This window comes from Mesoplodon densirostris, chromosome 3 (genome assembly GCF_025265405.1).
Source record: "Mesoplodon densirostris isolate mMesDen1 chromosome 3, mMesDen1 primary haplotype, whole genome shotgun sequence".
NCBI lineage: Eukaryota > Metazoa > Chordata > Mammalia > Artiodactyla > Ziphiidae > Mesoplodon > Mesoplodon densirostris.
Genome location: NC_082663.1, coordinates 34,744,609 through 34,757,584, shown reverse-complemented (window position 1 = coordinate 34,757,584; position 12,976 = coordinate 34,744,609). Strand labels below are relative to the sequence as shown.

The window sequence follows — 12,976 nt, the reverse complement described above, 5'->3', positions numbered from 1 at the left end:
AGCTGTCTTATAGGCCTCAGGAGATAACAGTGAACATATAACAGAGAAAACTCCTGCCCTCATGGGGCTTATGCTTCATATGAGTGTGAAGATATTACAATGCAATTGAGAATTTTCAGTGGAAGTGTTGAGTGGGAAGGATGCTTGCCTCTGTCACTTGGTCAAAGACCTACCCTTATTGTCCTCTCAACATAATAAAAATAAAAAGAGTTATAGTCAACCTTTTTTGAGTATTTATCAATATAATATGCCAGGCAGTGTACTTGGTACTTCATATGTATTACCAAGCATTCTAATATAGGCATTTACACCTGTATGTTTTCCTCTTTTGACTTATTTGGGTGTAATAAAAAAAAAAAGCACTGCATCCAAATTCAGAATATTTGGACTCATTTCCTGATTTAACCATGTGCTTAACTTTCCTCACTTAACTTTCCTCACTCTCAATTTCATTAAATAGAAATATTGTCTATATACTGTCTTTCCAAAGTCATGGAGAAGACCAACTGACTTCTCACATGCTAAGCACTTAGGACAGCACTTAGCACATAGAAAAGACTTGACAAATACCAGTCATGATTACTGTGCCTAGTCAATCTTTTATTATTAAATAATAATGGTAAGTAAAAAGACATTGCACTGTAAATTCGGCTTCATGGCATGGATTTCACGGAGTACTAAGTTTTTCTCCCCGTTAGTTTAAACTTTTCTTGAGTAGAAACCACAAAATATAACTTACACTCATATTATCTTTATCTTATTTATTGTACCACTGATTATGAAGCTAAGACTGAGGACTTTATTGCCTCCTGTTCCATTTTTTTTTTTTTTTTTTCGGTACGTGGGCCTCTCACTGTTGTGGCCTCTCCCGTTGCGGAGCACAGGCTCAGGACGCACAGGCTCAGCTGCCATGGCTCACGGGCCCAGCCGCTCTGCGGCATGTGGGATCTTCCCGGTCCGGGGCACGAACCCGTGTCCCCTGCATCGGCAGGCGGACTCTCAACCACTGCGCCACCAGGGAAGCCCCCCGTTCCATTTTTTAAAAGCTGAGTTTATCACTCTTTTAGAGGCAGAAATCCAAATGGAGTTTTTTTGCTACATAAATATCTGTTAGTAAAAAATATGAAAGAGTATTTAATTTGCATAGCATCTTCCAGTTCTAGTCCAAAATATTTTAAACAAACCTCTTAGAATATCAGTCATTATTAGTTATTATTACCAGGGTATTTAGAACTACACCATTATTTTTAAGCACCTTCAAAGAACCACATTGCATAGATGTAGTAACATCATTTACTTAAGCATGCTGGGTTTTTCTAGTCCTTTATAAACAAGGTGAGATTATACATCTTATTCAAAGATATATACATCTTTGCATATATTAACAAGAATATATGTAGGATGAGTTCCTAAAGTAAATTTACTGGGTCAAAAGTTACAGATAGTTTATTTTTACTTTTTAAATAAGCAATCAAATTGCCTTCCCAAAGGACTGTGATAATTTATACTCTCACAAGCAGTGGAAATGCTTTTCTAGCCAACACCTCTATTAACATTAATTTTAAAAACTGTCATTGGAAGAGGTTAAAATTAATGGCCAAAAGATGGAGGTTGAATTACTTGTAAATTGTAACTATGTACGTTTGCCTCCATCCCCTACAAACAAAAGTAACTGACCTCTAAATACATCTACTTTTTAGTCTCTATATTTAAAATGTATTAAGTTGTTTAAAGAAAACTTTTCCAATTAACTAAAGAAATAATTTTAATTATACAAAGTTTAATAGGTCAGCCCTAGATTAGAGAGTTGGACCGATGTGGTTTTAAATATCTATATTGTCATTGATGTGTTAGCATTCAAAAGATCCAGAAGATGGCAGTATAATGACGTTTTCCCTAAATTTTAGAGAAAAATTTAAGCAGGAAAATCTGAAAATATAGATTCTTCCCATTTTTATTTTCTCTTTTCTTAAAATGATGCAAGATCACTAGATGTAAGGCACTAAGGAATGTGTAGAGGAGACCTCACACTTACAGGAAAGAGAAGTCATAATGGGTGGAACACACAGCAGACAGGGAATTTGAGGACTGCCACGTTGAATTTCAGCCCTTTGAGCCAGGACACTCTAAATCTACACTTTCCTGTAGGTGAAATCATCTAGCAACACCCTCCCCTCAAGACTATTACGAAGACTAAATGAGATAAAATATATAAACCTGTGCAGCACTGAGAATGTAATGAGCATTCTGGTTTTAATTTTTAAAATCCTCCTCTGTTAGAGATATCTACTGAAATACGCATGTTTGAAATAATATGGCATCTTAAATTTGCTTTTAAATGCTTTTTTTAAAAAAAGAAAAATATTGAGATTAAAAAAAGATTGACAAGTTATTGATAATTTTTGGAGTTGCTATGATAAGATTAAGGGGATTCGTGACACTACTCTATTTGTTTATATGTTTTAAAATTGTCATGTGTATACACCATGTGTATACCTCAGTCTGGCTGAGATTCAGAGACTGGGTTGCAGGGCGGCAGCAGCGGATGCAGAGGGGGCAGGTAGAATGCTACTGCAGTGGTCCACACAGGAGGTGATGGTGGCTTAGATTGGACTGGTGGGAGTGGAGATCTTAGAGAAGTGGATGGACTCAGAATGCTGTGGAGATAAAATTGACAAGACTTCTTGGTGATTTGGGATGGAGGGAGGTGGAGGGAAGACACTGCCAGAAGTCCTGGGTTTGGCCATTATTATAATTAAGGGAGTGGGCTATGGAGGAGGGTTGCAAGTTTGGGAACGGTTGTCTTTTTCCCATGATAAGTTTGAGATTTCTATCAGGCATGCTATGGAAATGTTGAGTAAACAATTGGATGGAGTTCACAACACAGGTCAGGACTAGAAATGTAGATGGGGGGGGGACTTTGCAGGCAAAGTCACGTAGATAACACTCACAGTCAGGGGACTGAGTGATGTCACCAAAGGAATGAAGAAATAGAGAGGGAACCTCAGGATAGATGTGCAGAGACTGAGCAAAGGAGAAGCCAGCAGAGGATTGATCTCCCCATCTGTAAAATAGGACTGTCTTAGGGCTATTGGAAGGAGTATATAGGCTTTTTGTATGTAACATCCCTTGTGGCACATAGTAGGGCTTCAATAGCCATTATTCCTCTTTGCCCCATTCATTTTTCACAGAGGGCCTCTCCTTCTACTTCCCTGGGGAAAACAGAAAACAAAGGCCGTCAGGTGGCAATAGCATCAACTTCCAGTTTCCCCCGCAATTCAAACCTACCTGCAAGTGTATCATTCACTCCCTCTTCCTTCCAGTGTCCCAAGAAGACAAATTCCCTTTTCTCTTCAAATTTCATTTTTCCCAGCTGCCAATTCTATCCCTCCTACCTCTTCTGGGACATTGTCCTACCAATTATGACATTCTGTCTTATACTTTCTATTCTTTCCCCTTTACAGATTCTTCCTCTCAGTAACTCTGTAAGCATGAGTTCATTCCATCTTAAAAAAAAAAAAAAGTCTTCCTTATTTCTTTTAGTGATTTTTCTCTAAAAAGTGCTGCTCAATTTTCATTGTGCGCATGAGATACAAATGAACTTATTTACAAAACAGAAATAGACACACAGGCATAGAAAACAAACTTATGGTTACCAAAGGGGAAAGGGGAAGAGGGATAAATTAGGAGGTTGGGATTAATATATACATATACTACTATATATAAAATAGATAAATAACAAGGACCTAGTGCATAGCACAGGGAACTATACTCAATATTTTGTAATAACCTACAATGGAAAAGAATCTAAAAAGAATATATATATACATATATATATATGTGTGTGTGTATATATATATATGTGTGTGTGTATATATATATATATATATATATATATATATATATATATATATATATATATATATATATGTAAAACTTTGTTGTACACCAGAAACTAACACAACATTGTAAGTCAGCTATATTTCAATTTAAAAAAAATCAACTGGGGCTTCCCTGGTGGCGCAGTGGTTGAGAGTCCGCCTGCCGATGCTGGGGACGCGGGTTCGTGCCCCGGTCCGGGAAGATCCCACATGCCGCGGAGCGGCTGGGCCCGTGAGCCATGGCCGCTGAGCCTGCGTGTCCGGAGCCTGTGTTCCGCAACGGGAGAGGCCACTGCAGTGAGAGGCCCGCGTACCGCAAAAAAAAAAAAAAAAAAAAAAAAAAATCAACTGACCATAAATGTAAAAACAAATTTATTGTGCATATGAAATATCAAGGGATATTGTTAGCATGCAGATTACGATTCATTAGGTAGAAGGGCTGCAGAGTTGAGGTTCTGCTGATGCTGATGTCAATGCCACTGGTCCACAGGCCACACTTCGAGTAGTGGTTCTCAACCTTGACTGTGTGTCGTTATCACCTAGAGAGCTTTAAAGAATGCCGATATCTGGGTGCCACTCCCAGAGATCTCTATATCTTTGACACAGGCTGTGGGCTCAGCATCAGGATTTTTTAAAATCTCCCCTGATGATTCTAATGTGCAGACAATATTGAGAACTCCTGCTATCCAGAGGGTAGAATTATGAGGGACTTTCTACACCATATATTTCTATAGTGTTTGAACTTTTTGCCAAATATTATGTTACCTTGGACTTAAAAAAAAAAGATGAATTAGAAGAAGAATGAGGATGGGACTTCCCTGGTGGTCCAGTGGTTAAGACTCCACACTTCCAGTGCCTCCACTGTACAGGACATGGGTTGGATCCCTGGTCAGGGAACTAAGATCCCACATGCCATGCAGCACAGGCAAAAAAAATTTAAAAAGAAGAAGAAGAAGAAGGAGAAGGAGAAGGGGAAGGAGAAGAAGGAGAAGGAGAAGAAGGAGAAGAAGGAGAAGGAGGAGAAGGAGGAGAAGGAGAAGAAGGAGAAGAAGGAGGAGAAGGAGAAGGAGAGGGAGAAGGAGGAGAAGGAGGAGAAGAAGGAGAAGGAGAAGAAGGAGAAGAAGGAGAAGAAGGAGGAGAAGGAGGAGAAGAAGGAGAAGAAGAAGAAGAAGAAGAAAAAGGAGGAGGAGGAGGAGGAGGGGGAGGAGGGGGAGGAGGAGAAGGAAAAGGAAGGAAGAAGAGACGAAAAAAGGGGGGAGGGGGAGGAAGGAAAAATTTTCTTGATCCAGTAGGTACAGCACTTTCCTTTACAATCAAATTTCTTGAAGTGTCCACTTCCTCACTTTCCATTCACATCTCAACCCTCCCCAGTCTGGCTTCTGTGCCCTTTTCTCTCTAAAGCTGTACTGACAATAACCACACAACTCAACGGGTCACGTCTCAGTTCTTACCTTACTAATCTTTGGCCAATGTTGCAAGAGGTCCCAGGAACCTAAAGCAATATCCCAGCACACATCATATCATTAATGATTTTTTTCTTCTTTCTTGTGGGCTACAAATGAGAATAGTAAATTATGAATGATTCCGTATTGTCATTAAGCAAGCAACAGTGCTGACACCTGGCAACAGATGAAATATGCATGCATGCAAAGCTCTTGTTAAAAAAACTCTCCACATCCAAAATTAATGTCCATCCTAAAGGAACTAAAAGAGTCAAAACATTTCTCCCTTTTTGAAGCAGACTCTCAAGAATTATAGCAAAGCTTCCCTGGGTCTGCTTTCTCACAAAGGGGAAGAAGTAGGTGTGTCCAAGACTGCTCAGACACTGAAAGAAGAAGAAACATTTTTCACAGATAACTTATGCCAGTTCAGGTCCTCCAGGAAGCAGACGCTAAGATAGAATTCAAGTCCGTGAAGAGTCTGTGACACAGCAAGGGATGAGGGAGCAGAAGTGGGGAGAGCTCATACTGCCTGCAGGTCAGACAAGGCAAGAAAGAAGGGAGGGGGGACTGGTGAGGAAAAGCACCGGACTACAGTGCAGCTCAGAGAAAGTCTCAGCCAGGCCAACAAGGAGTCCCAGAGTCAAGACTGCCTGGCAGAGTCCCCACACGTGGGAAGGACTGGCCTGGCTCCGGGACCCTCACCATGCTGAGTCCCTGACTCGGAACAGCCTGCCCAGAGTGCGGTCTCTGGACCACCGCAGTGGGTCCCTACAGAGAGCTCTTGGCCTGCAACTCTGCTCACAGCAGGATCCCCAGCAGCACACTCCCAGGCTGCCCAGGACTGAACTCGGCTGGTTAGTATTGGAATAATTTTAATATGGTTTGCGCAGAATAAAGAGGCAACAGAATAATCCTTTGACAGTTCTATCTCTTCGTTTCTGAAACTTTCGTCTCATTCCTTATCTTAAAAACACCAAAAGTAGGTCTAGTCTAAAAGTAAGGAAATTGGCCCTAATTTGATAAGACAGTCTCTGCTGACTTCTTGGAACACCCCACCCAGAGCTTCCGGGCACCCCTCTTGGCGCTTCTTCCCCACCCAGTCCTCCTCTGTATACATCACTGATCCGCTGCCTGTCCCCTAAATTCTGCCCTTCCTCAAGCTGCGCTTGTCACTGTGTCCACACTACCTGGGCTACAGTTGTGATGGAATGATATCTGAAGTATTAACCGATGCAGTTTTTCATTAATAATATTTCCTCCTCTCTTGCATGATCCCTTCACCCATCCAAATATGGGAAGTGTGAGAGATACTAAAGACATGCAGTATTCGAATCTCTCTTTGGGTTTTATTGCTCACCTGGGGCCTAGGGGTAGGGTTGGGGGTTTACCCAGAACTGGGGATAAGGGGCAGGGGCCCTCTGGACGATATGCACATCTCAGTATCTTCATCTATTCTCCTTTCTCTCTGCTTCTGCGTCCCAGAGAAATTGATCTGGTCTGCGAGGCATAGAGATGCAGGGCTGTCAAATCAGGACCCGAGCCAAAAGTATAGTGCATTAATCACTAGTAAAGTTGTCTCCCATTAGTGACAGAATGATACTACAAATACCGGTGACACAGGACAATAGGAAGAAAGAATTGGGGCTTGAGCAAAAAACCAAGTCTTAGCCATGGAACAAAGAGAAAGAAGCACATTTTGAAAAATAAAAGGATGTCTTTTAGATCTAATCAGATACAAAACTTGCAGGCAAAATGAGAAGTGTTCCATACAAAAGCCTATAGGTAAAACAGCTCTAATCTTTTTTTTTTTTTTTTCGTTTATTTATTTTTGGCTGCTTTGGGTCTTCATTGCTGTGCGCAGGCTTTCTCTAGCTGCGGCGAGCGGGGGCTACTCTTCGCTGCGGTGCGCGGGCTTCTTATTGCGGTGGCTTCTTTTGTGAAACATGGGCTCTAGGGTGTGTGGGCTTCAGTAGCTGTGGAGTGCAGGCTTAGTTGCTCTGCGGCATGTGGGATCTTCTCCAACCAGGGCTCAAACCTGTGTCCCCTGCACTGGCAGGTGGATTTTTTTTTTAACATCTTTATTGGAGTATAATTGCTTTACAATGTTGTGTTAGTTTCTGCTGTATAACAAAGTGAATCAGCTATACCTACAGCAGATGAATTCTTAACCACTGCACCACCAGGGAAGCCCAAAACAGCCCTAATCTTAAATAGCTAAAAGTTTCTACCTCATTATCATATTACACAAGCTTTTCAGTGCCAGATTTTCCAGCAGAAGAGGAATAATGAGTTTAATAAGAATGATAATGAGGAGAAATTATCCCAGCCTGGATTTCTGGCCCAGATGAAAATATCTTTCTCTGAGCACCGGAAAAACAGGTTTGCAGCCCAGTGTGGATCTGGATTTTTCAGAATGTGGCCCCAGGACCTTCTGCCTCAGTGAGTTCCTGTTAAGAGGCTATTGCATAGACCTACTCCAGACCTACTGAGTCAGAATCTCTGCAACAATATACAACTTTAACAACCACCCCAAGTGATTTTTACACACACTCTAATTATAAAACCGCTGCTTTAAAATTTAAGAAAATTTGCCAAAAGGGTGTGAAGCATGTTAACTCCTTGTATTAAAGAGACAGTCTATTTTATAGTCCCATTATAGAATAATAGAAAACTTTATGGCTCTTGTGCAGTTTAGGGTCAGGAGCAGGCAATACCCAGACCAGATTACAATAGCAACCTTATATTATTTAAAAGAGTAGATACTCTAAAATCCTTTCTTCATTGCAGCGCCATTCAAAATCTTCTCTTCAGACATTTGAAGCTGGAAAACTGGAGAGGGTTTGAGTCGGCGGCTCTTTCCCCTCTGTGGGACATGGAGAGAGTAGCTGTGATAGATGACAGGGCCTCGGTCCCTGCCACCTCCTGAAAAGACCTGCAAGTGCGCTGCACCTCAAAGCGGGCAGTGATGGAAATGCTAGAACTGGGTGGCAGCTCTGCACAAAACCTCGGGGACGCACTGCCAGAGGAGATTCAGAAGCCCCTGCTGCAAGATGCGCAGTGGACTTTTTTTTTTTTTTTTTTTTTTTTTTTTTTTTTGCGGTATGTGGGCCTCTCACTGTTGTGGCCTCTCCCGTTGCGGAGCACAGGCTCCGGACGCACAGGCCCAGCGGCCATGGCTCACGGGCCCAGCCGCTCCGTGGCATGTGGGATCTTCCCAGACCGGGGCACGAACCCGTTTCCCCTGCATCGGCAGGCGGACTCTCAACCACTGCGCCACCAGGGAAGCCCCGCAGTGGACTTTTGAATCAGCTGTGCAAGAGAATGTCAGCATTCATGGGCAAGCATGGCAGGAAGCTTCAGACAATTGCTTATGGATTCTGATATCAAAGTCCTTGAAACCGAGTTTGATGAAATCATAGTCCATGTAGCCACAAAATGTAAGCAGTATCCCCGAAAGATCCTTGAATGTGTCATCAAAATCATAAAAGCAAAACAAGAAATTCTGAAGCAGTACTAGCCTGTTGTACATCCATTGGACCTAAAATATGACCCTGATCCAGCCCCTCGTACGGAAAACTTGAAATGCAGAGAAGAAACAATAGCTAAGGAGATCAGTGAAGCTACGAAGTCCTTGCCTGCATTAATTGAACAAGGAGATGGATTTTTCCCAAGTTTTAAAGATGCAGCCTATTATCCGGCTCCAGAAAGTCCACCAAGAAGTCTTCTTCCAGTTGTTATAGGAAACCAGATGTTAAACCTGAGAGCTTTATAGCACAAGTAAAAACCACACCAGTGGAGACTTCTGCTAGGAAAACCACTGACTTGGTACTGAGAAGGAAGGGAACTAAAGACTGCCCCCAGAGAAAATGGTATCCGTTGAGGCCAAAGAGAATCAGTCTTGATACATAAGCTCTTTCTGTTTATCTTGGGAGTTGAAATTAGGCACTATCAACATTTAGATTACAGCTTAATGCCTAGACAGGACTTCAATTAAAACAACAGATAACTAGTGATTCCTTTATACAAATATAGTAGCTCTATGCTGGGGTATGATGTAATATTGTATTTCTTCCCTCACCTTTTCATCTATAGTCAATGAAAAGCATATTTTTTAAAATATTTACACAAAGTCTGTCAATGGTCACTAAGAGTGCAAACTTTTACTGTCCTTAAGTACCATCAACACTTGGCTGCCTTACAGGTTGTTTTTTTTTTAAATAAATTTATTTATTTATTTTTGGCTGGGTTGGGCATTCGTTGATGCACGCGGGCTTTCTCTAGTTGCGGCGAGCAGGGGCTACTCTTTGTTGTGGTGTGAGGGCTTCTCAATGTGGTGACAACGCAGCATGTGGGATCTTCCCGGACCAGGGCTCGAACCCGTGTCTCCTGCATTGGTAGGCGGATTCTTAACCACTGTGTCTCAAGGGAAATCCGAGCCTTACAGCTTTTAACGGAATTTCAGAAGTAACGTGTTTCATTGTGTTTCCTGGATATACATCTTTCTTTAAAAAAGAGCTGTGTAGGGACTTCCCTGGTGGCACAGTGGTTAAGAATCCGCCTGCCAATGCAGGGGACACGGGTTTGAGCCCTGGTCGGGGAAGATCCCACGTGCTGCAGAGCAACTAAGCCCGTGTGCCACAACTACTGAGCCCGCGGGCCACAGTTGCTGAAGCCCACACACTCGTGCTGCAACTACTGAAGCCTGTGCGCCTAGAGCCCATGCTCTGCAACAAGAGAAGCCACTGCAATTAGAAGCCCGCGCACTGCCTTGAAGAGTAGCCCCCCTTCGCCACAGCTAGAGAAAGCCAGAGAGCAGCAACAAAGACCCAACACAGCCAAAAAATAAATACATAAATAAATAATTTAAAAAACAAAACAAAAAACAAAGATGCAAACGTGCATCTGGTTCCAGCAAGGCTGTGCCATCAACAACCAGCGTGAGTGAAATTGCACCTTGCCCTCCGTCTCCTATTGCTAATGATCCTTCAGCTCTACCATCTCCCACCTCCTCTCCCTCCTCCAGTCAGTAACTCTTCTTGCCTGTTCACTCGATGCCAGTCCCTTATACCAGTTGTTGTACTGTACTACTGAACTTTTCATGGTACAGTACTATAAGATTAAAAATGTTTTATTTTTTGTTTGTTTTTTACGTATTATTTGTGTAAAAAGTATTATAAACCAATTACGGCACAGTATTATATAGCAGATTGTGTTTGTTGGGTACCTAGGCTAACTTTGTTGGACTTACGAACATGCTCTTGGAACAGAACTCATTCGTATGTAAGGGACTTACTGTATTCCCTGGGATACCTCCCTGTGGGTCACTGCGACCACCCAGACCCAAGACCCTTCCCACACAGCTCTTCTGATCAAGGAAAACACTCCCCCGCCCTTCCCTTGAGACCTTGGAGTAGTCATGTGCCTTGCTTTTACTAGATCCAGGGTACTGCACTCTCCTTTGTACTGTTTTTACATATTGCCTAGCCCTTTATAAATAGTCCGTTTATTAAACTCTCCTCAAATTGTCTAATTTGAATGTACCATATATATATTATTAACCCCAGGCTGATACAGAATCTATTGGTGACAATAACCCAACAAGTTCTGTCCTCCAGGAACTAATCTTGAAGAAGGATATAGAGAAAAGTTTTTAATAACAGCACTACTATTGCTCATTTCAAAAGTTTAAACAACAAAAAGGTTATTTTTGTGAGAAACTTCACTTTTACACCAAAGATTTTGTAGTTTTGAACTTATGCTTTTATTATTATGCTTTTTTGCCTTCCAGAAGACAAAAATTCATATGCATAGTCCTCTATTTCTTTCTTCACCCTTACAGTAACCTTGAGAGAGATTGAACACCTTCTAAATACTCAATATTGATTGTTTAATACATGCACAAATGAAGGATACCTATTGTCATATGAAAATGTTTAATTAAACATTTTTAAGAGATTAATTATTCCTTTTCAAAGATCATTTCTCATCTTTTTGTTAATAGAATTTTTGTGTGTGTCTTTGGAGACAATTTTTGATTTTTTTTTTACCCAGAAAAGACACGGGGTTATTTTAGTACTTAAAACTAATGTAAATTTTATAAAAGTTACAGATTCAAAAAGCAGGGCTCTTTATTCAACTTACAAATCCTATTATTTTATTTCTAAAGCTAGTGAATTTTAACATCTTCCTTTAAAGTAGCCTTTTAGATGTTGCAAGAATAAAATTAAGATAATATCCATGAAGTCTTTGGAGACCCTTGTAACAGAGATTTTAGATAAATGTTTCATTCTAATGAGAAGCTAAAGCAGTCTGCTAAAACCCCACAAACTTTATTTTTTAATTGTAGAAATTTGAAAGCTATTTGGTTTCTGTTATAATTATAATACTTAGATTAAACACACAAAAGTCAAATTAAAGTTAAACTTATTTGCTAAAAATAAATAAATAAATAAAGCAGTCTTTTATTAATATTTGGTGTCACTCACAAACTTAGTTAATTAAACCTCACTTAAATATTTTAAATTTAATATTCCTTCTACTTACTGCTTGTAACTAGCAGAACTTAACCAAATGTTTAGAACAATAATGTATCTAATAAATTAAAGTTGAAAATTATGTGAATCTTAAGATCTCTTAAACATTTCAATGCTTTCTACAAACTTTGTAAACCTATCTTAATCTTTTCAACTTAAAAAAATCAGAACTCTAAAATTAAAAATTCAATTACACATTTTAAGTTAGAGTCATGAGGCTAATATATCAGATCCTCTAATTAGCCAAATTATCTTAACCACTACAAACATTTAAAATATGAAACATACACAGATCATTCCCAAAGTTAAGGCAAAATAATTAATTTCATTGGTTGTTAGTTCATTATTTCTATATGTAAGGGTCAATTGAGTTTTATCATTCCAGCAATTTGGGGCTATTATCACAAGCAAGTTGATTTAAACATTCCAAACAAACAAGGTTACCTGCTTAGCGGCTGATATCAAACCAAAAATTTTTGACCAAAACACCTCTAGAGCAGCCAACATCTAGGGCAGTTTTTCTTGCAACACTGACGCAACTTGCGCCCTATTTTATGGTCACTTTGCAATTAAAGGAATTATCCCCACTCTTCTCCAAGTGAAATTGTCTTACAGCCCCCATTCCCTGGATTCAGGTTATATATTACCTAATACTCAAGGTTGTATTCAATTCATTTATTTACTGTTTGATTCCATTCTTTACTCTTTTTGTATTTTTCCTTTTTTATAGGGGCACAATTCTTATATTTTTATGATATCCAATTAGGCTGTGCATATCTTCCTATCTGTGTCATGCTAATGATAGTACTCTTTTACCATCACTGCCACTCTTCTTCAGGTTACTATATATATGATAGGAAAGGTCTGGGCAAAGGATACATTTCATAGGTCTCCAGAGTAAGGACTTTAATGCTTCCCTACCCTCTTGGACCCTGCTCTTGAGTCATATGCCTTAGCCTGAGAAGGACCAGTCAGAAATGACTTGGGTTGAGTGGGTCTGGGCTGGGAAGGCTTAGATTGGGAGGATTGGGGCTGGCATGGCTTGGGCTGAGTGGGTTTGGATGGAGAAGGTTTAGCTTGAGAGGTCTAGGGCTGAGAAGGCTTAGATTGGGAGGACCAG

General features: G+C 40.5%; 1 pseudogene; it reads left to right on the top strand.

Moving 5' to 3' along the window:
- The first annotated feature begins 7,667 nt into the window (after positions 1-7,667).
- LOC132486737 (kinetochore-associated protein NSL1 homolog) lies at positions 7,668-9,232 on the top strand (annotated as a pseudogene).
- Positions 9,233-12,976: the final 3,744 nt, after the last annotated feature.